This window comes from Portunus trituberculatus, unplaced genomic scaffold (genome assembly GCF_017591435.1).
Source record: "Portunus trituberculatus isolate SZX2019 unplaced genomic scaffold, ASM1759143v1 PGA_scaffold_203__11_contigs__length_482353, whole genome shotgun sequence".
NCBI classification, from domain to species: domain Eukaryota; kingdom Metazoa; phylum Arthropoda; class Malacostraca; order Decapoda; family Portunidae; genus Portunus; species Portunus trituberculatus.
Genome location: NW_025541371.1, coordinates 441,284 through 458,825, shown reverse-complemented (window position 1 = coordinate 458,825; position 17,542 = coordinate 441,284).

The window sequence follows — 17,542 nt, the reverse complement described above, 5'->3', positions numbered from 1 at the left end:
AACGTGGAGGCGGGATCTGGCGGACTTCAGGAACTGAATTCTCTGAATAGTTGCCAAAAAGATTTGGGATATAGTCCGTGTCACTGTCCGAAATATTGCGAGAGTGGAAAAGTTCTGTCTTAAAGCCAGAGCCAGCAAGGGGCAGATGCTACATGTTCATAAGCCAGACGTGTTTCATCACATGACAGAAAAGTTACATAGCAGCGGTTAGAAGGAAAGTCCTTATCATAAACAAGTCGAATGCGAACAACCGTGCCATACACCTTGAGAAGTGAGTGCAAGGCGTGATAAGAAAATGATGGGTTAACATTTACCATCACAAGGAGTCATATGCAGCAGAAATACGTCCTCAGAAGAACTCCCAGAACAGGAGACTGCTGTGGGAGGCTCTTGTGGAGGGAATCCTCCTTCCCACTCAGACCTGAAGATGACGTCTCGCGGGCCAGGTCAGCCACCTCACGAGAACCTGATAGTTTTTGTGTTTCACCATATATAAAGTTACACAAAAATGGCTCCAGGGCAAGGGAAACCACCTACTGGGACTACAATGGGAGGAGCGCTGGCTGCCGTGGACGGGTACCTCGTCCCCATGCGGACCAGTCGTTTTAAAAAGGCCCCACATGATACGAATGTTTGTCCACGACAGAGCTGAGACCCCCTCCCAAAGCATCCCAGCCTGGACACCCAACCATCCAGCACAGGACGGCCCCTATTGGGCGATTCCTCCAGCGGGTGGCTCCGCTGGTCCACTGGCAGCCTACGTAGGAACCATTTAGTCTGGCCCCTCACTGGTGACCTTACTAGCATGGGTAGCCCTCTCCCCCTCGAAAGGGCAGAGCAGGGGCCTAAGCCCCCTCTAGCTCTAGCTCGCCAGGTCACAGGGGCACGCAAGCCCCCTCACCACGACAAGGCGATTCCCATCTAGGGGGGGGAGGGTCGCACTTGCCTGACCCACACAAATCTAATGAGTGTAAATATTATTTCCCCAGCCATTTAAAAAAAAAGAGAAAGAACGCTTCTTTATAAGAAATTATAAATACTTAAAAACAATAAGAACAAAGAGCCTGAAAGAGAAAAAAAAGAAGAAAGAAGGACCGTAGATAAGGAATTTTGGAATCACAATTTGTTGGATGGACGATTTCTGATTGTTTACATTAGGCTTGTATTTATAAATGCAATATAATTCAGTAATGTATGGGTGGATGGTTTTTGTTAAAAGCGCCGCAACGGCTAAGGTCATTTGGCACCGCTTCAATAATTAAAAATAAAACTATATAAAGACAGTTAAAAACAGTAGAGTATCTAAGAATTTAAAAAAAGACAATAAAACTAAATAAAATATTAAAATGTATATAATGAAATAAGTATAAAATTCAAAGCTTTGGGAGAAGCCCAGCTTCTCCCAAAAACCTAAAAACGTCATGGCCCTGGTCTAGACACTCTGGTCCAAGGACCTTTGATATATATTAGACACCGCTATCTCTACCGCGACAGCGGTAGAGGTAGCGGTGTCTTAACTCAGTCAAACAGGGGCACTCCACCAGTAGGTGCCGCACCGTTAGCGGCACCAAACAGTCATCACGGTATGGTTAAGGGTCTCTGGTCAGGAGGTACCTTTGTGTAAGGTACGTGTGACCTATACGAAGTCGCGCCAATAAAGTCTGTGCACGGCGATCCCGGACATGGGTGTAAGTCCACTGAGGGAGCGTGGAAGTAGTAACCTCTCCCATTTTCAAGGTTGCGACCCACGTTAGCCATCTCCTCTGCCAAAGTGCTGCAATCGCCACACGAATTGCATGAAATATATTTCGAAACGGAACAGGGAAGGAGACGGAGCGCGACTTGCTGCCTCTTTAGCGAGGCGGTCTGCGTGTTCATTCCTGGAACACCAATATGACCAGGGACCCAACAGAACCCAACACGATATCCTCGTTGGGTAAGAAGATATAGCCACCCAGGGCTGATAAAACCAAAGGGTTAAGGAGACAGTGCAAGAGAGAGCAGTAAGAGCACTGCGACAGTCACTAAAATTGTAAAAGACGAAACCGGAGAGTAAAAATAATCCGTAAAGCTAAAACTATGGCAGACAGCTCCGCAGTAAAGACGGAGCTACCGAAGGAAGGCTGCCACACCGATAAAAGAGGAAAACCACACTAAATCCAACGCCTGCGTCGGATTTGGAACCATCAGTAAAAACAGGGATATCATCAGAATGGATAAAAAGTGTTCTAAAACCGTGTGTGGGACAGAGCTGGCAAAAATCCTTCTTGCCATCCATGGCAGGAGGCATAATGAAACAAGGAAGCTGCCAATAACCAACTCGTGGGAGCCGGAAAGAGTAGACAGGAGTGGGGTCGATGGACAAATCCATCATCAGGTTTGCCACTCGAAGGCCAAAAGGTTTAGGAGACTCGGTCGAGTGTCATACGCCTGCGAACGCGAGTCCCGCAACATTGACATACAAGGGACAGAATCAGGAAGACGGTGGGTGCGAAACCAACACCGGAGCATCGAAGACTGGCTCCGGATGTCGAGCGGCCAGAAACCAGCATCCACTAGAAGGTTAGATATTGGAGATATCCGAAATGCACCCGTAGCCAAGCGGACCCCAGCATGGTGTACGGGGTCAAGCGTGCGTAGGCGTGCATCCGTTGCAAATGAATAGATCTCACAGCCGTACTCCAGCTTTGGAAGTATAAGTGTACGGTGAAGAAGCAGCAAAGTTTCTCTGTCCGCAGCCCAAGAGGTGTGACTTAAAATGCGAAGAAGGGATAGTGCCGTCCTGCAAGACGGCTGTTAAACAATAGGCCAAGATATCGAGTGGCCTCAACACACGAGATGCGTCTATTGGCTAAATATAAATCGGGATCTGGATGGACACCACGATTTCGATAAAAATGCAGAGACACGGTCTTTGAGGTGGAGAATCGAAAACCGTTTATGTTGGCCCAACTGGACACCCTATTGATTGCCAGTTGGAGCTTTGCTCAATCAGTGACATCCTAGCAGCAGCAAAAGAGATGCACAAGTCGTCCACATATAAGAGCTGTGAACGCCATCCGGTAGAGTATCTATAACACCATTTATTGCAACTGCGAATAGCGTAACACTAAGAATACTTCCTGTGGGACACCGTCATTTAAAGCTGTAGCATCGAGAGAACACTCCCACACGAACCCGTAAAAGACGTCTGGATAAAAACTGCTGGATAAAAATAGGAAGGTGGCCACGAGACCAAAATTAAACAAGACTGTAAAATGCCATGACACCAAGCTGTGTCGTAGGCCTTCTCCAGGTCAAAAATACAGTACTTGATGGTGGTGATTAGCGAAGGCCTCACAAATAGAAGACTCTAGGATAAAAGAGCATCAGTAGTAGACCTCATCTTTCGGAAGCCGTACTGTACCGATGACAAGTACTTCCCCTCTCCAAGTACCACATGAGTCTTACATTTACCATCTTTTCTAACACTTTACAAATACAAGACGTCAAAGATATAGGACGGTAATTCGTAGCCTGGAGATTATCTTTCCCAGGCTTCGGAAATGGGAGAACCACTGCCACAGCCCAAGAAGTGGAAAGTCACCGGTATGCCAAATCATATTATAAAGATTTAATAAAAGTCATGTCAGACATGTGGGAAGGCATAAGGCAGTCCGCAACTGGGAGGTCCGCAAGAGCAAGAAGGGACATTATAAGACTCCTCCTGTGGAAGAAAAATTTATGCCGAGAGATTCCATTCTCTGGCGGTGACGTGCGCCTGAGCTGCAGGATGCCTCCGGGAAACACTGGCAAAGTGCTCCGCGAAGAGGTCGGCGACAGTCCTAGGGTCTGCCACCGTTCGCCCAGCAGACAACAAAACTGGTGGGGAGAGCAGCAGCAATTCGGCGGACTTTGTTAAAGACATCCGTAAGAGGGGTGCGGCATTAATGGAAGACACATAAGCTTTCCAAGAGGCTCTTTGTGCCTCTTTCAAAACGCGGCGGGCCCGAGCTCGGCAGCGCCGAAAAGCTTCCAGGCACTGCGGGTCCCCACGATGTCGCCGGAGACGAGAGAAAGCTGCCCGTTTCTCTTTCACCGCTGCAGTGCATGCTGCGTTCCACCAAGGAACGGGACGCTTAGTAAAGCGACCTGACGTCCTAGGGATTGTCTGAAGCGCTACTGAAAAAAAAAATCGGTAAAATAATCAACAGCCTCAGCACAAGTAGAAAAGTCAGCCAACGGACGGATAAAAGAGCTAAGGTCTGTGAATCGAGGCCAATCTGCCTTGTCTAAAACCCAGCGTGGGGCCGGGACTGTGGCTCAGATTTCACAGATTCAATAAAATCGGAAAGTGGTCACTACCGTGTAAATCCGGTAGGACCGCCAATTAAAATCAAGGAAAGAATTAGATGTACAAATAGAAAGATCGATAGCTGTAAAAGTCCCAGTAGGACTGTGGAAATGTGTAACATCCCCAGAATTTAAAACCTCCAATCCCTCATCCTCAATAAAAGAACCGATTAAAACCCCACGAGGATTACTAGCACCTTCATCCCACAATGGGTGACGGCCGTTAAAATCTCCCAACAAGAGAAAAGGGGAGTCAGCTGACGCACCAGGCCGTCAAGCTCACCCCTGGAGACAGGAAGCCGAGGAGGAGATATAAACTGCAGATGGTGTACAGTCGTCCCATAAAGACCTTAACAGCAACCACCTGAAGGGAGAGTTAAGTTGTACCGGGATAACAGGTATATCCTGACGGACTAGAATAGCTGTGCCACCGTGGTGGCCCTGGTCAGGAAAGGAGTGTTAAAAAGGCACGATAGCCAGGAGGACTAGAATAAGTACTATCACCTATCATAGTCTCTTGTAGAGCTACACAGGCTGGAGAGAACTCCGACAGCAAAGCTCGGAGTTCCCCACGAGGCGCGAAGGCCTCTACAGTTCCACTGTAGAAGCTTGAAGACGACTATTTGGGTGCAGTGGACGAGCGAGCCTTTTGAGGCTGCCCGTGACTGACCTGACTAGAAATAATCAAACGACGAGAAGACACCGGGGTTGAGATGTGCCGGGTCGTTGGACCGCAGCCTTTCCGCTTATCGGTGGGTGATGCGAACTATCATCACTTTTACCGGTCCTCGGAGGACGAGGATCAGGCAGGACTGCACTTTCCGATACAGTGGGTCCACGAGGGACGGCTGTGACAATATCATCGGACGTCTCCATGCTCAGACCATCCTCATCACAAGAAGCCTGATCTGAGACGGAGGGCGTCACAGGAGGCTGGACAGAAACTACTGGAGCTACCATTGCAGAACGGTCCCTGGAGGACTCACGATGTGCACCGGGAGAAACTTAGACTGTTTAGGCTGAGCTAAATCTATCGACTCCGCAGAGCCGCGGTGCCGTTTGGTCAGGCCCTTCAAAGGCTTAGGAGATACAGATGGCAAATGGACATCTACTACATGGGTGACTTTGGTCAAGTCCGTATTTTCTCGTCACTTCTAAGAGATGACTCAACCGAGTCATCGGACAATAGGGCAAACCTATTGGCCAAATGAACAGGACCACCCGCCCCAACAGAGCGAGAGGTAGCAGGAGTTTGTCTTCGGACCGGCAGACTCAGCAGAAGAGCGAGCGGCCAATGAAGCATAGGATGTCGCACCAGTACCGTCCTTCTGGCGGTACAGGAGTTCACGGCGGGCGCTACCGAGGCTGATGAACTGAGTGTTAGCAAGCTATACGTAGAATGTCCTGCTCCAGGCGATACCTGGAACATTGCCTGGAACGTACCTTCTGAGATTCACGGCAACGGAAACAATAAGCTGCACCATTGCAATGCTCCTCTGAATGTGAGTCGAGTGCAGAGCAATTACCACATCGGGAAGCTTCTTACACGAGCTTTTCCCATGACCGTACCCATAGCATGAGAAGGACTGAAAAGGGCGAGAAACAAAGCGCCTTACTCTAAGGTTGATAGGACCGATATGAACACGGTCAGGAAGGGTGGAACCAAAAAATGTGAGAAGGACCATGTTGGAGAGTTCCTCATCTTAGTCACGTTTTGTACTGAGCTAGGGCACATTGCTAGTATTTCCTTTTCTGGGAATTCATAGAGATCTTGACTATAAACACAACCTTTGCTATAGTTAAAGGTGGGATGAGCCTTAACAGTATCAAACATGCTGTCAGAAGGGCATGGGAGATGTTGCAACATCCTCGCTTGCGTAAGATCTTTGCTCGCACAAGCACCCCTTTCCATACTTCTTCAGATTCCCTCAGGAATCGTGCCGATTTCTTTGGACAGGTACCGGGAGGCATGGATGAAATTTCCACGCCCATTTCTATAGTATGCCACAAACCAACGTGGAGGCGGGATCTGGCGGACTGCTGGAACTGAATTCTCTAAATAGTTTTCAAAAACATTTGGGATGTAATCCATGTCACTCTCTGAAATATTACATGACTGTAGAAATTAAGTTTTAAAGCCATGGCCGGCAAGAGGCAGAAATGCTACATCTTCATAAGCCAGACGGGCTTCATCACATGACAGAAAAGTTACATAGCAGCGGTTAGATGGAAAGTCCTTTTCATAAACCAGTCGAATGCGTAGAACCGTGCATACACCTTGAGAAATGAGTGCAAGTCGTTGTAGGAAAATGATGGATTAACATTTACCATCAAAAGAGAGTCATATGCAGCAGAAACGCGACTCTCAGAAGAACTCCCAGAACAGGAGACTGTTGCGGGAGGCCCTTGTGGAAGGGAATCCTCCTTTCCACTCAGACCTGAAGATGATTTCTCGTGGGCCAGGTTAGCCACCTCATTAGAATCTGACTGATTTTTGTGTTTCACCATATGTATAAAGTTACACAAAAAATTGGCTCCAGAGGCAAGGGAAACCACCTACTGGGACTACAAAGGGAGGGAGCGCTGGCTGCCGTGGACGGGGTACCTCGTCCCCATGCGGACCAGTCGTTTTAAAAAAAGGTCCCACATGATACGAAAGTTTGTCCACGGCAGAGCTGAGACCCCGCTCCCAAAGCATCCCAGCCTGGACACCCAACCATCCAGCACAGGACGGCCCCTATTGAGCGATCCCTCCAGAGGGTGGCTCCGCTGGTCCACTGGCAGCCTACGTAGGAACCATTTAGTCTGGCCCCTCACTGGCGACCTTACTAGCATGGATAGCCCTCTCCCCCTCGAAAGAGCAAAGCAGGGGCCTAAGCCCCCTCTAGCGTAGCTCGCCAGGTCACAGGGGCACGCAAGCCCCCACACCACGACAAGGCGGTTCTCATCTGGGGGGGATGTAATTCAGTAATTCTCATTTCAGATAATGTCCTGGATTTATACAAAATTTTGATATCCTGTCCATTAAAAACAATTGTCTAATCAGTATCGACTTGCAGCAGCCATGAATTCTGTAAACATCCCCGTGGTCTTTTTCATGTTGGGTTATCCCTTTCGGAGACAACCCGATATGCAGGATCGGTTTCTGGGTAGCGTTCAACATACCCATAGAGTCGCAGTTGGTGTTCACGGAGCAATTGCTGATTTCACACAAAGTCATACCATCAGTATCCTATGATCCTGCGAAGGCATCTAGTATCAAAGACATCGATTCGTCTCTTGAGATCGGTGTTCAGCGTCCATGTCTCACAACCATAGAGTAAGACAGAGATCACCAGCGACTTGAAGATCCGAATCCTCGTCCGTCTGCATATATATTGATAACACCAAATACTCGTGTTGAGCTAGATCATAACGCCGTGGGCCAAGCCAATCCGCCATACAACTTCCTGGCTCCACCCACCGTCATTTAGCACTACATTACCAAGGTATGTAAAATTTTCCGAGATCTCAATTTCCTCGCAACACGCATGTACTGTTTCATCCAGTAAGTCTCCAAACACCTGAACCTTGGTCTTGGGCCAGGAAAAATGGAGTCCCAAGGGCTTTGTCTCTTCGTGCAGTGCCTTTAGAGCAGTTTTTCTCAACCTGTGCGCCGCGGGGATCACATAGGTGCGCCGCGAGTACTCGGACACGTCCTGTACCCGTCCATCAGAGCTGCAGTCAGCTAGCATTCCTGAGCTGCCATATCAGTAAGCAAGTAGTAATTAAAAGTTTAGTTAATGTTTTTCTTATTTGAGTCGGAACGTTCAGGGTGAATTTTTACCATTACTGCATCATTTTGTTTTCAATGTCAGGATTACCATTATAAGGCTTTTGGATTGAAATGGAAAAACAACACCCAAAAAAAAAAAAATGCCCAGAAAATACTCTTGCAGTTTTCAACCTCATATCTGTGTGAACTGGGATTTTCAGCACTAACAAATATAAAAACTAAGAAAAGATGTAACTTGCTCTCTGTTGAAGAGGAAATGAGAGTGTGTCTGCCAACTGTCCCTCCCAACATAGAGAGGATATGTAAATCCAGGCAGGCACAGGTGTCTCATTGATAAGGTATGTATTTTTTGTAATAATAGTTTATTTAAAACACACTATTTCCTGCTGTTTATTTGTACGTATTATCTTATCAATAATATTTTGTAACTGAGTTATTATGGTTAACAAAGGCCGCCGTGGTACAGTGCAACCATGCGTGCTTTGGGATCCGAGGGGTCTTAAAGCGCACGGATTCGAATCCTGTCCACGGTCCGAGTGTAGGTTGGGCTTCCTCACTCGGGGCAACGGTTTCCTTGCGGATGGGGTTTGAGATAGGAGGTACCCCAAAAAGTATCTCCTTTAGCCCATAAACTCCCGTGAGTAGCCCACATGGTATAAATAAAACTGTAAAACTGCAGGGTTGGACCTACGTTGCAATGTGTTTTTAAGGAATAGAGAGGAGGTCCAACCCTGCAGATATACGAAATGGTAAAACTGCAGGGTTGGACCTCCCCCTTTTCCTCCATCCCACCCCCCTAACCCTCCCCAACAAGCTTGGGGGCCTGTGGGAAATCGGGGTTTTGGGGGGGGACATAAAAGAGCGTTAAATGGACTTTGAAAATCTAAAGAAATTTCCCTAGAAATTCCCCTAGAAATTTCCCTAGAATAAAAAAAAATGGGGTAAAATTTAAGTTTCAAGCAATACGCTAGAATAATTATATACCTAACCTAACCTAACTGGGGGTCTACGCCCCCCTGGTTAATAACCTAACCTAAGCTTATTAACCTAACCTAACGTTATCTAACCTAACGTAACCTAACCGGGGGGCTACCATTACCTAACCTAACCTAACCTAACCGGGGGCTACGCCCCCCCTGCACCCCCCTAAGGTTACTAACCTAACCTAACATATCCTTGGCTAGTTACCTAGCCACGCAATAACAGTAAAGTACATAGGGAAATTTCCCTACGTTGAAAGAATGCATATGATGATGATAATAAAATAAGACATTCATCAATGTGACGTTTACGGTTGATGTGGAGATATTAGAAAATACGTGATAACAAACTTACCAAATTGATTGGCAGATGTATTATCACGTGAATTGACGACGTCACGCTCCAGCTGCGTTCGGCACACACTTACCAACACACGAACACGCATTAATTTGTGTAGCTTCACTTGGAAGGGATGATTGTGGACTTTATTTCTGGAGGCGGCGCGCTATTAATTTAATTACTACGGCCTTACAAAAGCCTTCCCCACATTGAAAACATCACAGACATGTTCTATAGTAAGTATTCTATCACGTTGCAATATATTTTTAATGAATAGAGAGGTCCAACCCTGCAGTTATACGAAATAAACACACCGTCCGTGAAAGACTAAAAGGTTAATTAATTATGAAACTAAAGAGATGGTGTGTCGGCAAATAAAAAAAAAAAGTCTTTAGTGCGCCGCCAACCAACAAAGGTTGAGAAACACTGATCTAGAGCCATTACCAGAACTTCCAGTGACTCAACAAAGATACTGTATCATCGGCAAAGACGAGATTTGTAATCTCAGTACTGCCGACAGATGTTCCACAATGACTTTGGTCTACAACTCTGCCTAGTGCTGAGTCCATGCAAGTGTTGAAAAGTGATGGAGCCAGCACACATACTTGTCTCACTCCCGTATTCTCAGGAAAGAAGCTGGACACGTCACCTCCACGCTTCACATCACTCTCAGTGCCGGTGTAAAGGCCAGTAAAAAAACAATAATCCGTGCAGGAATTGTACGGAGATGCAGAAGATCACAGAGTGTCTCTCGATGCACCGAGTCAAACGCTTTCTTAAGATCAACATAGGCTGCTAGCACTCCTTGTTCAAACTCACGTCGGCGCTCCACGAGTACTCAAAGCACAATTGTTGACTTACCGGCTGTGAACCCAGACTATTCAGGTCTCTGATTTTTTAGCAGGTGACTGCGGATACGCATCAACAGCAAATGGGCAAGCACATTGCCTAATAGGCTGAGCTGTGTTATACCGTAGTAGTTGTTGGAGTCCTGACGGTCTCCTTTCCCCATCCAGATAAGGATGACCAACCCCTGTTTCCAGTCAGGGGAAATGGTACCTGAATACCATAAAGCAGCAGTCAAGACAGCATACAACCCACGGATCATGGCCTCACTCCCTCCCCCCTCCTTTAAGCAGCTCCGCACTGATGTTAGAGATGCCAGTTGCCTTTCCACCCCTGAACTACCCCCCCCCAGATGGGAACCGCCTTGTCGTGGTGGGGGGGGAGGCTTGCGTGTCCCTGTGACCTGGCGAGCTAGGCTAGAAGGGACTTAGGCCCCTGCTCTGCCCTTTCGAGGGGGAGAGGGCTACCCATGCTAGTAAGGTCGCCAGTGAGGGGCCAGACTAAATGGTTCCTACGTAGGCTGCCAGTGGACAAGCGGAGCCACCCGCTGGAGGGATCGCCAAATAGGGGCCGTCCTGTGCTGGATGGTTAGGTGTCCAGGCTGGGAAGCTTTGGGAGGGGGTTCTCAGCTCTGTCGTGGAAAAACATTCGTATCATGTGGGGCCTGTTTTTAAAACGACTGGTCCGCATGGGGACGAGGTACCCCGTCCACGGCAGTCAGCGCTCCCTCCTATTGTAGTCCCAGTAGGTGGTTTCCCTTGCCTCTGGAGCCAATTTTTGTGTAACTTTATACATATGGTTAAACACAAAAAAACAGTCAGGTTCTCGTGAGGTGGCTGACCTGGCCCGCCAGACGTCATCTTCAGGTCTGAGTGGGAAGGATGATTCCCCTCCACAAGAGCCTCCCGCAGCAGTCTCCTGTTCTGTCATGTGATGAAGCCCGTCTGGCTTATGAAAATGTAGCATCTCTGCCCTTTGCCGGCAATGTCTTTAAAACTGAATTTCTCCAGTCACGTAATATTTCAGAGAGTGACATGGATTACATCCCAAATGTTTTTGAAAACTACTTAGAGAATTCAGTTCCAACAGTCCGCCAGATCCCACCTCCACGTTGGTTTGTGGCCTACTACAGAAATGGGCGTGGGAATTTCATCCATGCCTCCCGGTACCAGTCCAAAAAATCGGCACGATTCCTGAGGGGAATCTGAAAAAGTATGGGAAGGGGGTGCTTCTGCGAGCAAAAGATCTTACGCAAGCTAGGATGTTGCAACATCTCCCATGCCCTTCTGACATCATGTTTGAGACTGTTAAGGCTCATCCCACTATAACTATAGCAAAGGTTGTGTTTATAGCCAAGATCTCTATGAATTCCCAGAAGAGGAAATACTAGCAATGTGCTCTAGCTCAGTACAAAAGGTGACTAAGATGAGGAACTCCTCCAACATGGTCCTTCTCACCTTTTTTGAGTCCACCCTTCCTGACCGTGTTAATATCGGTCCTATCAACCTTAGGGTGAGGCGCTTTGTTTCTCGCCCCCTTCAATGCTTCTCATGCTATGGGTACGGTCACGGGAAAAGCTCGTGTAAGGAAGCTTCCCGATGTGGTAATTGCTCTGCACTAGACTCACATTCAGAGGAGCATTGCAATGGTGCAGCTTATTGTTTTCATTGCCGTGATGCTCACCAGGTACGTTCCAGGCAATGCCCAGGTATCGCCTGGAGCAGGACATTCTACAGCTTGCCAATAGTCAGTTTATCAGCCTCGGTAGCGCCCGCCGTGAACTCCTGTACCGCCAGAAGGACGGTACTGGTGCGACATCCTATGCTTCATTGGCCGCTCGCTCTTCGGCTGAGTCTGCCGGTCCGAAGACAACTCCTCTGCTACCTCTCGCTCTGTTGGGGCGGGTGGTCCTGTTTATCTGGCTAACAGGTTTGCCATTTTGTCTGATGACTCGGTTGAGTCATCTCTTAGAAGTGACGAGAAAAATACGGACTTGACCAAAGTCACCCATGTAGTAGATGTCCATTTGCCACCTGTATCTCCTAAGCCTTTGAAGGGTCTAACCAAGCGGCACCGCGGCTCTGCGGAGTCGTTAGATTTAGCTCAGCATAAGCAGTCTAAGTTTCTCCCGGTGCACATAATCGTGAGTCCTCCAGGGACCGCTCTGCTAGGGTAGCTCCAGTAGTTTCTGTCCAGCCTTCTGTGACGCCCTCCGTCTCAGATCGGGCTTCTTATGATGAGGACGGTCTGAGCATGGAGACGTCCGATGATATTGTCACAGCCGTCCCTCGTGGACCCACTGTATCGGAAAGTGCAGTCCTGCCTGATCCTCGTCCTCCGAGGACCGGTAAAAGTGATGATGGTTCGCATCACTCACCGATAAGCCGAAAGGCTGAGGTCCAACGACCCGGCACATCTCAACTCCCGGTGTCTTCTCGTCGTTTGATTATTTCTAGTCAGGTCAGTCACGGGCAGCCTCAAAAGGCTCGCTCGTCCACTGCACCCAAATAGTCATCTTCAAGCTTCTACAATGGAACTGTAGAGGCCTTCGCGCCTCGTGGGTAGAACTCCGAGCTCGGAGTTCTCTCCAGCCTGTGTAGCTCTACAAGAGACTATGATAGGTGATAGTACTTATTCTAGTCCTCCTGGCTATCGTGCCTTTTTAACACTCCTTTCCTGACCAGGGCCACCACGGTGGCACAGCTATTCTAGTCCGTCAGGATATACCTGTTATCCCGGTACAACTTAACTCTCCCTTCAGGTGGTTGCTGTTAAGGTCTTTATGGGACGACTGTACACCATCTGCAGTTTATATCTCCTCCTCGGCTTCCTGTCTCCAGGGGTGAGCTTGACGGCCTGGTGCGTCAGCTGACTCCGCCTTTTCTTTGTTGGGAGATTTTAACGGCCGTCACCCATTGTGGGATGAAGGTGCTAGTAATCCTCGTGGGGTTTTAATCGGTTCTTTTATTGAGGATGAGGGATTGGAGATTTTAAATTCTGGGGATGTTACACATTTCCACAGTCCTACTGGGACTTTTACAGCTATCGATCTTTCTCTTTGTACATCTAATTCTTTCCTTGATTTTAATTGGCGAGTCCTACCGGATTTACACGGTAGTGACCACTTTCCGATTTTATTGGAATCTGTGAAATCTGAGCCACAGTCCCGGCCCCACGCTGGGTTTTAGACAAGGCAGATTGGCGTCGATTCACAGACCTTAGCTCTTTTATCCGTCCGCTGGCTGACTTTTCTACTTGTGCTGAGGCTGTTGATTATTTTACCGATTTTTTATTTCTTTAGCGCTTCAGACAATCCCTAGGACGTCAGGTCGCTTTACTAAGCGTCCCGTTCCTTGGTGGAACGCAGCATGCACTGCAGCGGTAAAAGAGAAACGGGCAGCTTTCTCTCGTCTCCGGCGACATCGTGGGGACCCGCAGTGCCTGGAAGCTTTTCGGCGCTGCCGAACTCGGGCCCGCCGCGTTTTGAAAGAGGCACAAAGAGCCCCGTGGAAAGCCTATGTCTCTTCCATAAACGTCCGCACCCCTGCTCCTTCCCCACCAATTTTGTTGTCTGCTGGGCGAACGGTGGCAGACCTTAGGAATGTCACCGACCTCTTCGCGGAGCAGTTTGCCAGTGTTTCCCAGAGGCATCCTGCAGCTCCGGGCGCACGTCACCGCCAGAGAATGGAATCTCTCGGCATAAATTTTTCTTCCGCTGGAGGAGTCTTATTATGTCCCTTTCTCTGCTTCCGAGTTGCGGACTGCTTTGTCCCAGTGTCACGACTCTTCTCCTGGGCCAGATGATATACCTTATGCCTTCTTGCGCCACATGTTTAACACTGCTTTTAACTTTCTTTTAAATCTTTATAATATGATTTGGCATACCGGTGACTTTCCATCTTCTTGGGCTGTGGCAGTGGTTCTCCCATTTCCGAAGCCTGGGAAAGATAATCTCCAGGCTACGAACTACCGTCCTATATCTTTGACATCCTGTATTTGTAAAGTGTTAGAAAAGATGGTAAATGTAAGACTCATGTGGTACTTGGAGAGGGAAGTACTTGTCATCGGTACAGTACGGCTTCCGAAAGATGAGGTCTACTACTGATGCTCTTTTATCCCTAGAGTCTTCCATTTGTGAGGCCTTCGCTAATCACCACCATCAAGTAACAGTCTTTTTGACCTGGAGAAGGCCTACGACACGGCTTGGTGTCATGGCATTTTACAGTCTTTGTTTAATTTTGGCCTTCGTGGCCACCTTCCTATTTTTATCCAGCAGTTTTTATCCAGACGTTTTTACGGGTTCGAGTGGGAGTGTTCTCTCTGAGGCTACTGCTCTAAATGACGGTGTCCACAGGAAGTATTCTTAGTGTTACATTATTCGCAGTCGCCATAAATGGTGTTATTGATACTCTCCCAGATGGCATTCACAGCTCCTTATATGTTGATGATTTATGTATTTCTTTTGCTGCTGCTAGGATGTCACTGATTGAGCGCAAGCTCCAACTGGCGATCAATAGGGTGTCCAGTTGGGCCAACATGAACGGTTTTCGATTCTCCACCTCGAAGACCGTAGCTATGCATTTTGTCGCAACCGTGGTGTCCATCCAGACCCGGATTTATACCTCGCCAATAGACGCCTCTCATGCGTGGAGGCGACTCGATATCTTGGCCTTTTATTTGACAACCGTCTCACCTGGGTTCCCCATTTCCGTTCTCTTAAGGCGTCTTGTCGACAGGCATTATCCCTTCTTTGGGTTTTAAGTCACACCTCTTAGGGTGCGGACAGGGACACGTTGCTGCTGCTTCACCGTACTCTAATACTTCCGAAGCTGGAATACGGCTGTGAGATCTACTCCTCCGCAACGGATGCACGACTACGCACTCTTGACCCCGTGCATCATGCTGGGGTCCGCTTGGCTACGGGTGCATTTCGAACATCTCCAATACCTAGTCTTCTAATAGATGCTGGTTTCTGGCCGCTCGACCTCCGGCGCCAGTCTTCGATGCTCCGGTGTTGGTTTCGCACCCACCGTCTTCCTGATTCTGTCCCCTGTGTGTCAATGTTGCGGGACTCGCGCTCGCAGGCGTATGTCACTCGACCGAGTCTCCCTAAACCTTTTGGCCTACGAGTTGCAAATCTCATGGCAGAGTTATCTATCGACCCCACTCCTGTGTACTCTTTCCGGCTCCCCCGAGTTGGTTATTGGCAGCTTCCTGTTACCTCATTATGCCCTCCTGCCATGGATGGCAAAAAGGATTTTCTGCCAGCTCTGTCCCACACACGGTTTTAGAACACTTTTTATGCATTCTGATGATATCCCTGTTTTACTGATGGTTCCAAATCCGACGCAGGCGTTGGGTTTAGTGTGGTTTTCCCCTCTTTTTATCGGTCTGGCAGTCTTCCTTCGGTAGCCTCCGTCTTTACTGCGGAGCTGTCTGCCATAGTCCTAGCTTTACAGATTATTTTACTCTCCGGTTTCGTCTTTTACAATTTTTAGTGACTGTCGCAGTGCTCTTACTGCTCTCTCTTCTATTTCCCTTAACCCTTTGGTTTTATCAGCCCTGAGTGGCTATATCTACTTACCAGAAGAGGATATCGTGTTGGGTTCTGTTGGGTCCCTGGTCACGTTGGTGTTCCAGGAATGAACACGCAGACCGCCTCGCTAAAGAGGCAGCAAGTCGCGCTCCATCTCCTGCCCTGTTCCGTTTCGAGATGTATTTCATCTAATTCGTGGCGGTTGCAGCAATTTGGCAGAGGAGATGGCTAACGGGGTCGCAACCTCGAAAATGGGAGAGATCACTACTTCCACACTCCCTCTGTGGACATACACCCATGTACGGGATCGCCGTGCACAAACGTTATTGGCGCGATTTCGTATAGGTCACACGTACCTTACACAAAGGTACCTCCTGACCAGGGACCCTCAACCTTATTGTGATGACTGCCTGGTGCCGCCTACGGTGCGGCACTTACTAGTGGAGTGCCCCAGTTTGACTGACTAAGACACCGCTACCTCTACCGCTGTCGCGGTAGAGACAAGAGTATCTATTATATCTCAAAGGTCCTTGGGCCAGAGTGCCTGGCCCAAGGCCATGACGTTTTTAGATTTTTGGAGAAGCTGGCCTTCTCCCAAAGCTCTGAATTTTATTTTATTTTACACTATGTATTATAATGTTTTATTCAGGTTTATAGTATTTTTAGTTTTAGCTTTTTAATTGTATTGTTTTTAATCACTTTTTTTTTTTTTATATATATATATATATATATATATATATATATATATATATATATATATATATATATATATATATATATATATATATATATATATATATATATATATATATATATATATATATATATATATATATATATATATATATATATATTTGTTGCAATGCATTTATAGTAGCGGCGCCATATAACCGTCGTTGTTGCGGCGCTATAACTTTAAAATCCATCCATCCATCCCCTAAACTTTGAAACAGCCTTTCTGACATCATCAGTGGAGGGTGCAGTTTCGTCAATGGGTGGATAGGCACCCATTTAGGTTATGGAAGGCTCAAATACCTTTTATGGGAAACCTCTCTATTATGTATACCACGAGAACAGGCTGTGTTAAACCAAGATTTAGAAAGTTTAGACTGATAAAAAGAGTGAGAAATATACTTCCTCACACTAGACACTATTACCTCTAATATGCGCTCAGTACATAGATAAGTCTCTGAAGCGGAAACAATAATCATTCCATGAAAAATCAGTATAACACCTCATCAGGTTAGGAATACGGGTATGACTAATTACTCTAGATAATGTACGATAACTAAGTTGAAGCCTAGGATTGTCAGCGAAGGGAGATGAAAGCCAAAATCTGGTAGTAAACATTGAAATTTCCAGGGATGGAGATTTCCGAGAAGAAATAGGACAGAATATGCTCCACTTAGAAGTTAAATAGTCAAAGAATTTACTGTAGACTAAGTCTGATCAGATGGTGGAAATTTCGAAAGATTAAGAGCGCGGACACGAGAACAAGTCATGTCGTTCTTTTTTCCCTTCTTGTTGGAAGTTTGCCTAAATTCATCCTTTTTTTCTAAAAAGGATGACTTCTAATCCCTGAAGCTACTGTCATATAAATTTAATTTTTTGATTGTCTAAAGCCTTTGAATCTATCCTCATTATGATGATTCTTAAACATTTGTCACTTCACAATCTTCTCTGCTAGTATGGCTTCCGTCAAGGCAGCTCTACTCTACTTAAACATTTCAAAA